The sequence below is a fragment of the Petaurus breviceps genome, unplaced genomic scaffold, assembly GCF_028583685.1.
Source record: "Petaurus breviceps papuanus isolate PSGF00001 unplaced genomic scaffold, PetGlider_PUasm1.0 186, whole genome shotgun sequence".
In the NCBI taxonomy this organism is placed as follows: Eukaryota; Metazoa; Chordata; class Mammalia; order Diprotodontia; family Petauridae; genus Petaurus; species Petaurus breviceps.
The window spans coordinates 40,821,973-40,837,337 of record NW_027185798.1 but is presented as its reverse complement, the minus strand read 5'-3'; the positions used below and the strand labels follow the sequence as shown (position 1 = coordinate 40,837,337).

Genomic DNA, 15,365 nt, shown 5'->3' with positions numbered 1-15,365 from the left:
CTTTTCCTTCTCCCCTTTAACTCCTGGGCCCAGTAGAGAATTTGTTTGGAAACCTCTTCCATTGTTTTGGGATCTTTTTTTTTCTTTTTTTCAGACTGGTATGCTAGGTAGCACCATCTAGATTTGAACCTCCTGCTGTCAGTAAATACTTTGTCCTAAATGTGGTTACCCAAAATCTAATTCCATCCATTTGTTTGACCCAACTCTAAAGCCTCCAGGCTAATAGGGACACTCTCCTCCCTGACTCTATTCCACCCCCCCCCCTTCTGGCTCTTTTATTAAAAAATGTGGAATAACTTAAGTTCTTGCCTCATGGATTGGACTCCCTGAGCACATGTTGTTTCCAGCCGGCTTTGGAGTTGGGAGGTTAAGTTTCAGATGCAGTTAATTCAGAGCAAAGGTGATACTACCCTGGTTGGGGTAAAGAACAGCTGACCAGCTGATTTACGATGTGGCATCTCAACAAATCGGCTTTGCAGCAAGGCTGGTTTCATTTCAGCCAAGGTAGGTATTGTGTAGATTAAATGTGTCATCCCCAGACACTGAGTTTGGGTCCCTAAGCTTGCAGCTGGTGGAAACAGATGGGGCCCCCAGGGTTCCAGAAAGCATCTGGTTTGGCCCATGGACTTTTTGTAGCTTCAGGGAGCTTGGCTTCTGGGGAACAGTGTAGCTGGGTGAGAGGCAGAGCCCACAGATCTGTGGGTCTGGGGGGGTGGCATAGGCTGAAGCTGCTGCCAGAAGGGAGTATGATAGGGAAATGGGGCAGCCCTGGAGACAAGCTATCTTCTTTGTTTACCTTGCTCGGGACTGCATGCCTGCCTGCCTGGTGAGTTGGTGCTGGGGTCCACACTCACTAAGCAATGTGTTTCTGTTTACTGCCTCACAAGCTGGAAATAGAAGCATGTATTAGTGGAGCCTAGGGAGATGAGTAAATACAGTATGTGACTAAAACCTTCACACAGGTCCTAGGGAGGGCCCAGCTTCCAGGAATTTCTAGGTTTAATGACAGGCTGCCTTGCCTCTAGTTATCTTCTTCGCTCCAAACCTACATGGAATAGTTTGCTATCACCCAGGGAGGGAACTCCCGAGTCTCAAATGAGTACTATCAATATTGGGAGAACATCCTGCAGCCTGGCTGAGATGTGGGTGGTTTTTGGAGCCGTCACAGTCTCACCTCTGATATCTTTGACTCAGTGGCAGTTAAAGTGGCCATTTCTGTACCTGAGATATGCTTTGTGAGACGCACCAAGGCTAGTGGCCAGTTTGGGCAGGTAGATTGGATGGAATCTTTTGAATTCAATTCAGTTCAATTTTGTTCAGTTCAATTCAACAAGCATTAATTAATTGCCTTCAGATCCCATCTTGAGGAGGACTTAACCCTTTTAGCTCTGGAACTTTCCATTTTGAGAGTCCAGGTCCCTATTTGGTGAGGGCCTCATATGGGGCTCTTATTTAAGACTGGCTATTTCAATCATATTTCACTTTATTCTTTTTTCTATTTTTTCACCAGTCATTTTGTTTCTCCCCTTTTTCTCCCCATAATCAAATGATTACTATCATTGCTATTGGAAAAGGTGTGTGAATCTAGCCCTGTAAGTGTCTACTCACTATTATTATAATTTTTCAAACCAAAATAGCCCTTCCAGGCCATCATTCCATATCTATATCTACGTTTATATCTATCTCTATATATATCTATATAATGTTTTATATCTATTATCTATCCACTATCACCTATCTATTCATTGATCTATCCATCTATCTTTCCATGTATCTATCTCTCCATCTCTCTCTCTCTCTCTCCTTTCCCACCATTAGAATATAAGGTCCTTGAGGGCAGGGACTATCTTCATTTTTGTGTCTTTGGTGCTTTCCATGGTGCTTGACACAGCACATTAGCATTTCACGAGTGCTCATTCTTTCATTCATCCATTCTATGTGCTGGGCAGAGTGGTATGAACAACTATGTGGTCCAGGGCAATTCACCACCTCTCAGTGCTCCCTGGAGGTCTTTAAGATGCTAAATCATAGAGAAGGGCTGACCTGTATTGGTAGAGGGAGTTGTCTCCTACAACTGATGAAATCACAGGTCTGGTTAAAAAAAAAAAGTGCAGGTAAGAGAGATACAAAGACAAAATTGAAACCATCCCTGCCCTCCAGAAGTTTGCATTCTAGTGGGGTAGGCACAAGTTTTACACAGTTGAGAAAATACAAATGGCCTAAATGTAGACCAGTGGGTTTTTTTGGGATTATACTCCCTACTCACCTCCCCTTGGAATCCTTATCTTCCTTCAAGACCTTTCCCAATGTTCCCAAAGGCATTAAAACTATGCTTGACACTAAGTTGTCTTAGGAGACAAAGGCTGGAATCATTGATGAAGCTTTGAGGAGTCCTGAGTACAAAAGTCAGCTAAGAGTCCAGTGCAGACCAGTGCAGCTAGCACAGAAGCAGCAAAAACAGAGCCTAACTGCATGAATGCTGTGTCCTTGCCGAATATCCTTTCTGTATCATGGCTAAGTAACCATTCTTTTCTTAACTGATCGATGGTCTATGAGAATCTCATTTTCTTTTAGTCCTGAACCTGAACCACAAGATTGACCTGAGTCAGGCCTGGCTTACAGCAGAAGCGGACAACATATGCAAAACATAAAAAAACAAATACAAGTTATTCCCAGTATCTGGTGCAGTTGACACTTGATAAAGTAGATACTTAGTAGTGGATTGGACTTGAGAGAACAGGAAGATGGAAGAGCAATAATTGGAGTATCTCTATATTTGTTCAAGGGGGAAAGTTAATAGTCATAATCTTGAGAATTCTAAGACTTAACTCCAGAGAGAGGGCAGGGAATCTCCTGCAGCACAAGGTGGACACACCTGTACTTTGTGTGAGCATTAAGGGGATGACTGACTGTCCCAGTGCTTGGGCCACACCTGTCCCTTTCCCTTCAGGAAGGGGCACACCTGTATCTGTAGCCCGATTAATTCCACCCAACTCCTTTCCCTTCTTTTTACCCTGTGTTCCTGAGGTATTTACACAGTCATTTGCCTTCCTGATTCTCTCCAGTCAGTTGCTTGCTGCGTGGGTGTTCTGTCTCCCTGGCTAGACTATAGTTTCTTTGAGCCCAGGGACCATGTTTGCTAGATTTTTTGGTTTGTTTCAGCCCACGATGCCAAGCACACAGTGGGCACTCAGTCATTAATGGTGGCTGGCAGATTACCATGTGCCCAGTATGGGGATATCATTCTTAACTCTCAACAGAATATGTATTGTTCTCCTTTGGGTCATTGCCCAAGAGCTCTGCTCATTCAAAGGTTCCTCAGAGTTTTTGGCTCTAGAAATAGCTATTTATAGTTAAATACATACGTCCTGGATGGCGGGACCTTAACCACATCCTCCAGTCAAAGAAGCTGTCTTGGCATGATAGGCTCTCTCTCTTTCACCATGTTTCTCCGTTATTTCCATCTTCACCTGTCATGGAAGAGTTGCTGCCCTTCTTCCCTTCTTCCTCAGGGTTTATGCATTTCCGGTTGTCAAATACTTTATTTTCGACTTGAGGAAGCAGGATGTTATGCTGCATAAAGTGTTGGGCTTGGAGTCGGGAAGAACTGAAATCATATTGCCTTATTGTGAGTGGGTCAATTAATTTGCTGACACTCAATTTTCTCATCTGTAAAAAGGGGATGATACTTGCTTTCAACTGCCTACTGGGGATGTTATGAAGGAAACACTTTGCAAACCTTAATATGCAAAAAATATAAACCATTCTTGCTTTCCCTGTGACAGAATTGCACATATTTGATGGTGGCTTTTTTCCTGTCCAGACTCAATATATCTCATTTCTTCACCTATTGTTGTGACTAAGGACCAATTTCTGGGGTTTCTCCCTCCTTTTATAAATGAGGAACTTCATTTGAAGGCCTAGAGGGGCAGCTAGGTGGTGCCATAGTGCATAGAGTGCTGGGCCTGAAGTCAGAAACACTCCTCTTCCTGGAGTTCAAGTCTGGCCTCCGACCCTTCCTGGCTGTGTGATCCTGAGAAGTTACTTCACCCTGCTTGCTTGGTTTCCTCATATGTAAAATTGACTGGAAAAGAAAATGGCAAACACTCCCAGGAAAACCTTACAAAGAGATGGACACCACAGAAATGACCAAGTAACAACCAAAATGACCTAATGTGGTGAGATGACTTGTTCAAGGTCACAGCGGCACAAAGTGGCATAGCCAGAAGTTGAACTCAGCTTCCTCAACTCTGAATTCAGCATTGCAAATACAGAGCTCTTTCTATTATACCATGTTGGTGTAGTCTGGGTGAGGGCTCAAAGTAAGGATGGAGATAGTAGAGATGGAAAGGAGGGGTTGGATATGAGACATAGCATGGGCATAAAACTAATAGGATTCAAGGTATGGCTAACAGAGAAGGGATAATCCAAGAACCCAAGGTTTGAGCCTGGGTGATTGGTCTTTCCTGTTAGTTTTAAGAGAGAACCTGGGTAAAGTTGTCAATAGTCAATGGCTGACATGCATTTATTAAGCACCTTCTATGCTAGATATGGTGCTGAGCACTGGGAGATACAAGGAAAAATAAAAGAAATTCCTGCTTTTAAGGAGCTCACGGTCTAATGGGGAGAGAACATACAAATAACTACATACAAACAAGAGATATACAGAATAAATTGGGCGTAGTTTTAGAGGGAAGGCATCGGCATCGAGGGGGAGGGGGAAAGATTTTTCATAGATGATGGGATCTTAGTTGGGACTTGAAGGAAGCCGGGGAAGCCAGGAGACAAAGGTGAGGAGGGAGAATCTCCAGATAGAAGAGGGCATAACCAATGGAAACGCCCAGAGTCTGCACAGCAAGGAATATCTTTGGTTCTATTCAGTTTGTCAGCATCAGTTTAGATTCACAGCTGATGATTTCTAGGATTTTGGAAAAGGGAGACTAGACTAAATATTTATCGAGCGATCAAATGAGTAGATGGTTACAGTAGATACACTTTGGTGGCATCAATGGCTGGAAGGCTAAATTTTCTGAAAGCAAATCTAATTACTACGTTCTGCAATATGACACTGGTTACTTGGAGTCACTTTGGCAGGTGGTACCTTAGACATTTTAGGTTGAAAAATATCTAACATAGAGGTCTCAGTTCACTCATCTCCAAAATGAGCATTTTGAACTGGATGATGCTTTAGATCTGTGATTCTGTGGGGGGAACAAAGGGACCAAACAGAATTAAAAAGGATGGTAAACCATGCTCAGGGCTTACCTTAATGGAGACCCACATGGGGGGTCTTGGCATGGGAAGACTGTCCCCCCAACTAGAATGTAAGTTTCTAGAGAAGAATGGCCATACCTTAGTCTTCTTTGTATTCCCCCATGGCACTAGAGCAAGACCTTGTACATGCAAGGGAATCCCTGACTCTTTGCTGATGGACAGATTTTTTAATAACACATTTGACTTTGTGGTGTTGCTTCCTTGAAGATGATGGGATATTTGTTTGTTGTAGGGAGAAGTGCTTTAGAAGTAAAGAAGTAGTATTTGATGAATGATCTTTTTTTGGAAGGGAGAGGAAAGACTAATTCAAACTCACTTATACTAGATGGTATGTTGACTTAGAAAACCACAAATTAACATTATCTATGTTGTATTGCATTTTTATTTGTTTTGTTAAACGTTTCACAATTTCATTTTAATCTGGTTAGGCCAGCAGTGGGACTTTAGCGGGTTACAAGTTTGACACCTCTGGATTAAATGAAGGTTAGAGGTTTCTTCTATTTTGGGGAGACTATGCAATTCAAGCACTGATGACTTCCTCAGAAATTTGAATCCTTGGGAAATAGGTCATGATGTTCCTCATTAACACTCCCTTTAATTTTGGAATTCTTAATTTAGTAAAACTCAGATATACTGAACGTTAGCACTTTATACTTGAAACCATTTCTGCACTCCCTGTATAATTCTGTTGTTCTTTTCGATTTAGATGTAATTTGCATAATTTATTTATTTATATACACACACACATATGAAATTTAGATATAATTTCTGAGTTCAAAGAGATTCCCAAGCCAGCAGGCTAGGATGATACACAAAAGGTGTCTTATGGAATCTCAGAGCCAGAAGGGGTCTCAGAGTTCATCTGATTCCATCTACTCCTGAAGCATGAATCTCTTGTATCTTTCTCCTTGGCCACCACCTTGTTGCCCTGGCACCCCTCTCCTTGACGTCCTTACCTCTGCAGTGATGTGTGCACTGATCCAAATTCACAAACACAGTATAGATCACTGAACTGTGAAGTTTGGACTCAGTCAAAGGGCTGCAGTTGAGGGCCTAGAGGGCCACAAAAGGCCTCGGGGTCACAGGTTCCCCCCTCCCCCCTCCATAGATAAAGGAAAGAGCCTGTAAAGCTACTTTCTGGGGAAATGGACCAGCACTTTCTCCCACAGTGTAACCACACCTCTGGTATAACACCCCTTTCATCTTGCTTCCTTCCCCTTATTTACCATACAATCTTCTATAACAATGCTACTTTCTCTCCTCCCACTCCCTACCAAACTGCTTTTGCCCCAGGTGAAAAATACTTAGTTACAACTCTGGGAAAACGTCTACTTTGGTAGTTCCCTCAGTGGAAGCACAACATGAAGACAAATGGAACTATTTCCTCTTCCTGGAGGAATTTGTCTCTCAAAGGCACTCTAGTGCTCATTCTTCCCTCAGTCAGTCTCCCCATTGACATGTTTTTCTATCTTCCCTCAGGCTCCTTTACCTAAACCAAGTGAGGTGGCATCTAAGTGCTTTTTTAGAAAGTCAAAGGACTAAACTTCCCAGCAGTAGCTATAAAACATCCCCTCCTGAGTTGTAATAACAGAGAAACAATGGAGTAATGGTGACTCATGATGAGTGAAGGGATCTGTCGGCTCGAATGAGGCCCTTTGAAGAAACTCTACAAGACTGGAAACATCTTTTCTGGGGATATGTTCATGCCAGGGAATAGGAACAGAGCCCTGCCAAGTTCTTGCCTCAAAGGGAAATTTGGGAACTGGACTGTGATTAGTTGGATTTTTTTTTTAACATCCATGAAAAGCAATGGAATTGTCACATGGCAATGTTTAAGAATCTGAGCATGATAAAGGAGGTTCATCAAGGAGGGACAGTTGTCCTGCAAGTGAACCCTGATAAATCAGATTCTCCATTCTCTATAGGGAGATATGCAAGGAGGCCTCCTTGCAAGGACTGCATACTCTGGCATCCGCAGGACAGGATGTGTGAGAAGGAAAAAATGACCAGGGACTGTTGGTTGAAACAGATTTGAAAAGTGTACCAACACCAGGAGAAATAAACTTGTAGCTCAGCCCAAAGTACCCACATCAACATCTCCCCTTTCAATTGAGGTCCAGGAAATAGATTTGGAGCCTGATCAAACCATGCTTGGCTCTGCCATCCTTCTCTCTGAATTATAAACATGCGATTATTACAGCGCATTTCCTGCATGTGCCTTACATGTGGCTCTCATCTCTCCCTCACAAATGTTGCAAGTAAACACGCCCCAAATGCAATATTGAAGTATCACCCAGATGGTCCCGTCAGCAGGCCTGGGATAATGTATACACTGTGAGCCCAGCCTAGGGAAAGTGTGAGTGAATAGCAGAAAGGAGGTGTGTCCCCTGTTCGGTGGCAGAGCCATTACTGATCTCTAGCTGGCTACTCTGGGGGCTTCACTGGCATGTAGCACTTGCATATCAAGCCTGGAAGCTCTTTTTTAAAAAGGAAAAAAAAAATACATTTCAACCCATCTCATTCTTGGAAAAACCACAACCTCCTCCTCCCCCCATGTAGAGTCTTTCCTATTCTCAGCTATTTATTTCATATTTGGAAAATGACCCAATTCCTCCCTACCCCCATATCTCCTGCTGCTCCTTCTTTGAGTGGTGATTTATCTCTCTGCAAATGAGTTTAGGGGCAGGGTCTTTCCTGAATTTATTGGGGACTCCAGACTCTTGTGGCTCAATGGCCCCTTAAATGCACAGATTGCTATCTTTGTGATTTTTTGAGTTTTTTGGTTTCCTCTCCAAATCTCTTATGAAAAGAACTGCTGATAAGCCCCTGCCCATGAGCTTAGAAGCCAGAGGTTTTATTTCTATTGATACTTGCCCTGAACAGAGCTTCAAAATGAATTTGACAATGTCCTTCATAGTTTCAAAAACCTTCCCTTCCCCTTGATTTCCCCTTTTTGAGTGAGGATGGTGCTGCCATCCTTCCGGGTGCCTGGGGTCTACACCTATGACTCATTTTTTTTTTTTTTTTACTTTCCCTTCTTGCTCTCCCCAGTCACCAATTCCATCTGATTCCCTCTTCTTCCTATGCCATGCCTTGCTTTTCTGTCTCACTGTATCCTAGCTCAGACCCTTGACTTTTTTTCACTTAGACTGCCAGAGTGGTGCCTCAGAATTCCAAGCTTTTAAAAAGTTGGCAACATGCAAGTATGTATGATTTCAAATTCCATCCCAACACATTCTTTTAGAGTCACTGGACTATTACAAAAGACTGCAAAGTGACCTTTGCACCTCCAGGCTGTCCTTTTTCCAACTAGTTCTATATACTTATGATCTGTTTAATTCACTTCTCTGATGCAAAGAACCTTAAGTGAATCCACACTGATTAACAATTTAAATATAGGGGGCAGCTAGGTGGCTCAGTGAGTAGAACACTGGCCCTGGAGTCAGGAGGACCTGAGTTCAAATCCCACCTCAGTCACTTAACACAAAACTAGTCGTGTGACCTTGGGCAAGTCACTTAACCCCAAATGACCTACCTTCCCCCTGCCAAAAAAAAAAAGAATTAAAATATGAATGCCTTATCTTGGCATTAAAGGCCCTCCAAAAAGTGGTTCTAACCTACCTTTCCAGTCTTCCTTACATCATTACCTTACATGTATTCTGCATTATAGAGAAACTGGGCTATCAAGTATTTCCCATTCTTATCCTCCCCTATCCCATCTTTCACGCCTGAGCTCTTGCTATCCTCATGCCCATGTAGGATACATGTGTTGCCTGCATAGATTGAGTTTATGCCTATATGAATTTTCTCAGTGTAGCTTGTGGACAATATAAGGAAGATTCTCTTTGGAATCTTACCTGCCCTTCTCCAAGGGAGACTTTAATTCCTTGCCTGGAGGGGATCAGGAGAAGGAGCCAAGAGGCTGGACATTTTGTTCTTCTTAGAGAGGGGATACTAGACTAGAATTGTATCTATCTGATTCCCCAAAATATTGCCAGTCTATGGGAATGATATTTTTTGTCTTAGGTTCAAGGCACTCTCTTGGTCACTGTCCCTTAAAGAGGGAAGGGTACTTCCAGTTTATAACCTAAAGCCTCACTACTTCCCACAAAATACTAGCTATACACCACTATCACAAATGGTAAATAGTGAGCAATTAATTTATGGAAGTAGGTAGAAGCAGAAATGAGAGAAGGTATGTAGATTAGAATATACCAGAAAATACACTGAGTAAATGAGAGAGAGACCCCAATCTCACCCAGAGGGTCATTCCCCAAAGTCTCTAGGGAGAAAAGCTGGAGATCAGGGACATTTGTGTGTCTGCAGCTTCTTTTTTTTTATTTTTAGAACTTTATGTATTTATTTATTTATTTTCAAATGCTTTATTAACTTCTGATTTACATCATTCATTTCTGCCAGATTTTGAGTTACAAATTTTCTCCCCGTTTTCCCCCTACCCACTGCCCCAAAATAGCAGTCCCACAGGATATCCCCTCCTCCAATGTGCTCTGTCCCATATTTTCTCCCATACCCCTTTTGACTTTTCCAGTGGATCTCTATGCCCCAGTGCCTGTATATCTTATTTCCCAATTACATGTAAAGTAGTATTAATAATTATATATATATATATATATTGAGTATTCAATTTTAAACCTTTGAATTCCATATTCATTCCCCTCCTCCCTTGTCTCCCAGCCTTACTGGGAAGATAAGCAGTTCAGTATAGGTTGTACATGTGTAGCTAATGCAAAACAATAACATAGTAGATATATTGTCAAAGACTGACTATATTTCCCTCCCTCCTATCCCACCTCCCACTTGTTCTATTCTCAACTTTGATCCCATCCCTTTTCAAAAGTGGGTGCTTCCAACTTCCCTCCCCACCAGCCTGCCCTCCCTTCCATCATCCCCCCTCTCATGCCCTTCCCCCCCCACTCTCCTGGAGGGTGAGATACCGTATTTAGTGTGTATTTCATTCCCTCCTCAAGCCAAATTCAATGGGAATAATGCTGACCCATTCCCTCTTGCCTTCCTATTCTTCCCCTCCATTGTAACCATTTTCCCTTGCCTCTTCTATATGAGATAGTTTGCCCCATTCTGTCTCTCCCCATCTCTTCTCATTATATTCCTCTCTCACCTCTTAATTTCACCTTTTAAGTATCATCCCTTCCTATTAAATTGGTCCTGTGCCCTCTATCTATGTATACCTGTAAACATATATACACACATTGACATATGTGTTCATATGCCCATGTACCCTCATATATAGACACACACACACACACACACACACATATATATATATGTATGTATATATTTCTATTCCCTTCAACTACTGAGAAAAGTTTCATAAGTTACAATTATTGTTTTTCCATGTAGGAATGTTAATAGTTCAACTTTGATAAGTTCCTTATGATTCCTTTTCCGTTAACCTTCTCATGCTTCTCTTGCTTCTTGTATCTGAATGTCAGATTTTCTATTCAACTCTGGTTTTTTCAGCAAGAATGCTCGAAAGTCCACTATTCTACTGAATGACCATATTTTCCCCTGAAACATGATACTCTGCTGGGTAGGTGGCTCTTGGTTTTAATCCCAGCTTCTTTGCCCTCCGGAATATCATATTCCAAGCCCTTCGATCCCTCAGTGTAGAAGCTTCCAGATCCTGGGTTATCCTGATTGTGTTTCCATAGCATTCAAATTGTTTCTTCCTGGTTGCTTGTAATATTCTCTCCTTAATCTGGGAATTCTGGAACCTGGCTATAATATTCCTAGGAGTTTTCTTTTGGGGATCTTTTTTAGGAGGTGATTGGTGGATTCTTTCAACCTCTATTTTGCCCTCTGGTTCTAAAACATCAGGGCAGTTTTCTTTGAGAACTTCCTGGAGGATGATTTCTAGGTTCTTACTTTGATCATGGCTTTCAGGTAGTCCAATAATTTTTAAATTCTCTCTCCTGGATCTATTTTCCAGGTCAATGGTTTTTCCCATGAGATATTTCACATTACCTTCTATTCTTTCATTTGTTTGGATCTGTTTAACAGCATCTTGATTTCTCATAAAGTCATTAGCTTCCATTTGCTCCAGTCTAATTCTGAAGCAATGATTCTCCTCATTGAGCTTTTGAGATTCTTTTTCCATCTTGCAAATCCAGCTTTTTAAGGTATTCTTCTCCTCATTGCCTTTTTGAGCCTCTTTTGCCATTTGAGCTAGTCTATTTTTTAAGGTAGTGTTTTCCTCAGTCGGGCTGTTGACATTCATTTTGTAATTTTCTTGCATTGTTCTCATTTCTCTTCCCAATTTTTCCTCCACTTCTCTTATCTGCTTCTTAAGGTCCTCTATGGCCTGTAACCAGCTCGTATTTTCCTTTGAAGCTTTTGGTGCAGGAGTTCTGACTTCACTGTCTTCCTCCTGTTCCATGCTTTGCTCCTTTTTGTGCCCAAAATAGGAGTGTAATGTTGGAATCTTATGTCTGCTTTGTTTCCTTTGCCTGGTCATGTCACCCCTCAGTCACTTGACTCCTGGGCCTTTTGCCACAGTAGGACTCTGCCACCAGACAGGGGAGCTTTCATCCCAAATGCTGGGATTTTCTCAGCTGCCAGAGGTATTAGATGGGTACCCTCTCTGAGGTCTCCACACTGGCAAGCTGGACACACACCCCAGGACCTCCACCCTAGACTGCAATCCAGATCCAAGAAGGTTAAAGCAAGAGGGATTACCCTTCAGACTGGTGATTGGTCCCCCTACACTCTGCAGGCCAGGAGCGGAAGCTGCCATGTGGCTGCTGGCTGGCTGTGCTGGCATCTCAGCGGTTTCTTGACCTGGGGGCAAAAGCCATGCACTCCCACTTACTGGGTCCCAAAGTCCAGACTGCACTGACCTCTCACTTTGTTCTTTGCATCTATGTATTGATAAATCTGGAAATGGCCACAGCTGCTGCTGATCTGGAGTCCCTCTGGCTGGTGGCTGGTCAGGCCCACCCTGGGGCTAAAGCCTTGGCGTGGGTCTGGGCTCGGCTCCCAGAGCTCTGCTGGGCTCTCCTCAGTGGGAGGTTAGCTTCTCTGTGTCATTTTGTGGGTTCTGCAGCTCCAAAGTTTATTTAGAGTCCTCTTTTTACATAGATTGGGGAAGGTGGAAGCTAGAGCAGCAGGGAGGTCCTGCTTCTGTATGTCTGCAGCTTCTTAAAGTTTTTTCTCTCTCAGTCCCACTTATCCACTTTTGAAGCAGGAAGAAAGAAGACTGTCTCTCCTCTCTCAAACTCTTGAGCTAACTCTGTTTCTCATGCATGCACAGAGTGAGCTTGTGTTCTCTCCACCAATGAGGAGAATTTTGTGCAAATGTTCCAAGCTTGAGACTTGGCTTACACTTAGAATGGACACCCCCAACACTTCTATTTACCCTTATTCAAGATCCAGCTTAGGGGCCACCTTCTCTATGGAGCCTTCCCTGAAACCACCCCATCCCCAGTTCATTGGGATCTCTCCTTTATATTTCTCATAGTTCTTTTGCCCAGGTATCTCTTTTGAACTATCCCTTCTCTCTAGTATAATAGTTACTTGTATCATGTTACATATGTTAATTTATATGTTTATGTAAACCTCTAGTCAATGTAAAACCTTTATTTGGTTATAAACCTCTTGAGAAAAAGATCTTGGGCTTACCCCTCTCTGTCTTTGTAGATGATGGAGTCATAGACCTAGGCTGGAGGGGACTTCAAAAGTCCCTCCTTTTTCACATGAAGAAACGGAGGCCAAGAAAGTTATGTGAATTTCCCTAGGTCTAAGTACTAGAGGCTGGGTTTGAACCTAAGTGCTCTGATCCCAAAGCCCGTGGTCTTTTTATTGTACTACACTGCAATGACTAACATAAGGCTTTGCACATAGTATGTGCTTGACAAATTTTGGTTGAATTAGATTGTTGAATTTTTCATAATTATATCTGATTATATCTGTTCATCTGTCATCATTGGTTTTATGCTCTGGACTGATATTGTATCACCCAGAAACAAGGACTGTTTATTACAATAATAATCACAATAACAATAGCTGGCATTTATGGAAAACTCCAAGGTTTGTCCATATATCCTTTACATATGGAATCCCAGGGCCTGGCATAGAGGAAGCTCTGTCTTCCTCTGCTCTCAAGTACCCTTTGTCTACACTTGTCCCTGGTGCCTTCAGGGCTATGCAGTGAGTAACTTGGGTTTCCAGACTTCACACTTCATACTTTTGAACTACAAAGGATGCTCTTTTGTTCTTTCTCTGTCTTCAGATCCAATGTTTCCTCAGGTCCTGTCTTCACACTCCCATTTCCTGTGCAAACTCTGTGGTATCCAAAGGCTTGGGTGTGGAGGTTTAAAAACACTCAAGTACAGGCCAGACTTATGCAGATGACACACACTTGACTGGTACCTCATTTGACTCCTTAGAATTCTTTTTTTTTCCCTTTTCTTTTTGGAGGGGGAAGGCAGGGCAATTGAGGGTAAGTGACTTGCCCAAGGTCATATTGCTAGTACATGTTAAGTGTCTGAGGCTGGATTTGAACTCAGGTCCTCCTGACTCCTGGCCTGTGCTCTATTCACTGTACCACCTAGCTGCCCCTAGAATTCTTCTTCTTAAGGCATGTGTCTATCTAGTTGCAGAATTGTCTATAATTTTTCTTATATTTTTCCATACCCTGCCTGCAGCAGATTGGGATTGAAAGATGGAAGAGACCTTGGAGATGAAATGATCTAATCCAGGGGTGGGGAACCTGTGGCCTTGAGGCCACATGTGGTCCTCTAGGTCCTCAAGTGCAGCCTTTGGCCTGAGTCCATGATTTACAGAACTCCTTTTTCTTGAGGGGATTTGTTCTATGAAGTTGGAATTCAGTCAAAGGGCCGCACTTGAGGATCAAGAGGGCCACATGCAGCCTCAAGGCCATAGGTTCCCAACCTTTGAATCCAATCTCTGTATTTTACAGATGAGGAAATATAGCCCATGGTGGTTGGGGCTTAATTAAGGTCATGCAGGTGGTGTGTCAGAGGCAGGATTTGAACCAGGGTTTTCTGTCTTCAGAGTCCTTCTCCTTCCCCTGCACCCAAACTGTACAATGCAGAAGGCCAGAACAAGAAGGGGGCTGGGAGGAGTGGGGTTTGATAAAATGGAAGCAAGACGTGCAGGACCCAGAGATAAGGTTAAAGTACTAGGCTGGATTCCAATGATCTGATGCATCTTTTTATTTCTTCTCCTCTCTGTGGCACCCTTAGGAGGAGCCCTGAGCACTGTCAGAATGCTAGAGCTAGGCTTGGAGTGTCTAACTCAAAGTTAAAAACAGATGGATGTAGAATGCCAGGATTAATACAAAAGGCATGTGGGAGAAAGATCAAATGCAAAGGGAGAACGGTATGTTTTCAGTAGAGCTGTGTGCTTCCTTCAGAAACAGATTTGGGGGAAGTCAGCGGAAAGGGGATCGCACCTCTTGTAAAGTGGTCTAGGGCCCTGGAGGAGAAATAGAGTGCTGTCATCTTCCCCCAGTCAAATTAGCCCAGGGTGGGCTCCATCTTAAAGTCTGGTGATTTGGGGTGATCTCTGATTGGTTTGTGTTGGACACAGCAGAAGCTTCCCTCTCTGGCTCTGTGATATTAACTTTTATCCTTTCTCTTCTCCCCTTCCCTCTCTCCCAGGTCAGGCTTGAATTCCCTCACATCCTGGACTTAGAGTCTTAATAGTCAAGGAAAAAAACTGATTCTCTTTCCCTTTTGACAGAGAAGGCACGGAAGGGTGGTAATTGCTGAAATCCAGATTGTGTCTTAAATTTAGCTCTTTTTCCTGTGTCTCTGATCTTCTTCCCATGTCCACATCCATGGCCTTGTATTGGAGAGAATGCTGGATTTGAGCAAAGGGGAAAGGGTCAGGGGGAGGTGGGGTAAAAATGATTAAAAAGACAAAGTATGGGAATAGGGTAGGGAAAAGAGAGAGAGAGAAAGAGAGGGAGAGGGAGTGAGAGAGAAAGGCAGAGGGAGAGGGAGGAAAGGAGGAAAGGAGGGAGGGAGGGAGGGAGGGGGAGAAAGAGAGAGAGAGAGAGAGAGAGAGAGAGAGAGAGAGAGAGAGAGAGA

At 43.0% G+C, this 15,365-nt stretch overlaps 1 long non-coding RNA gene across 2 annotated transcripts in view; it reads left to right on the top strand.

Moving 5' to 3' along the window:
• Positions 1-334: 334 nt before the first annotated feature.
• Positions 335-15,365, top strand: part of LOC138162161 (uncharacterized) — a 445,118-nt gene continuing 430,087 nt past the window's right edge. For both annotated transcript variants that reach the window (XR_011168564.1, XR_011168565.1), the window contains exon 1: positions 335-504. This is a non-coding gene — a long non-coding RNA (uncharacterized lncRNA). The remainder of the gene's footprint in view (positions 505-15,365) is intronic.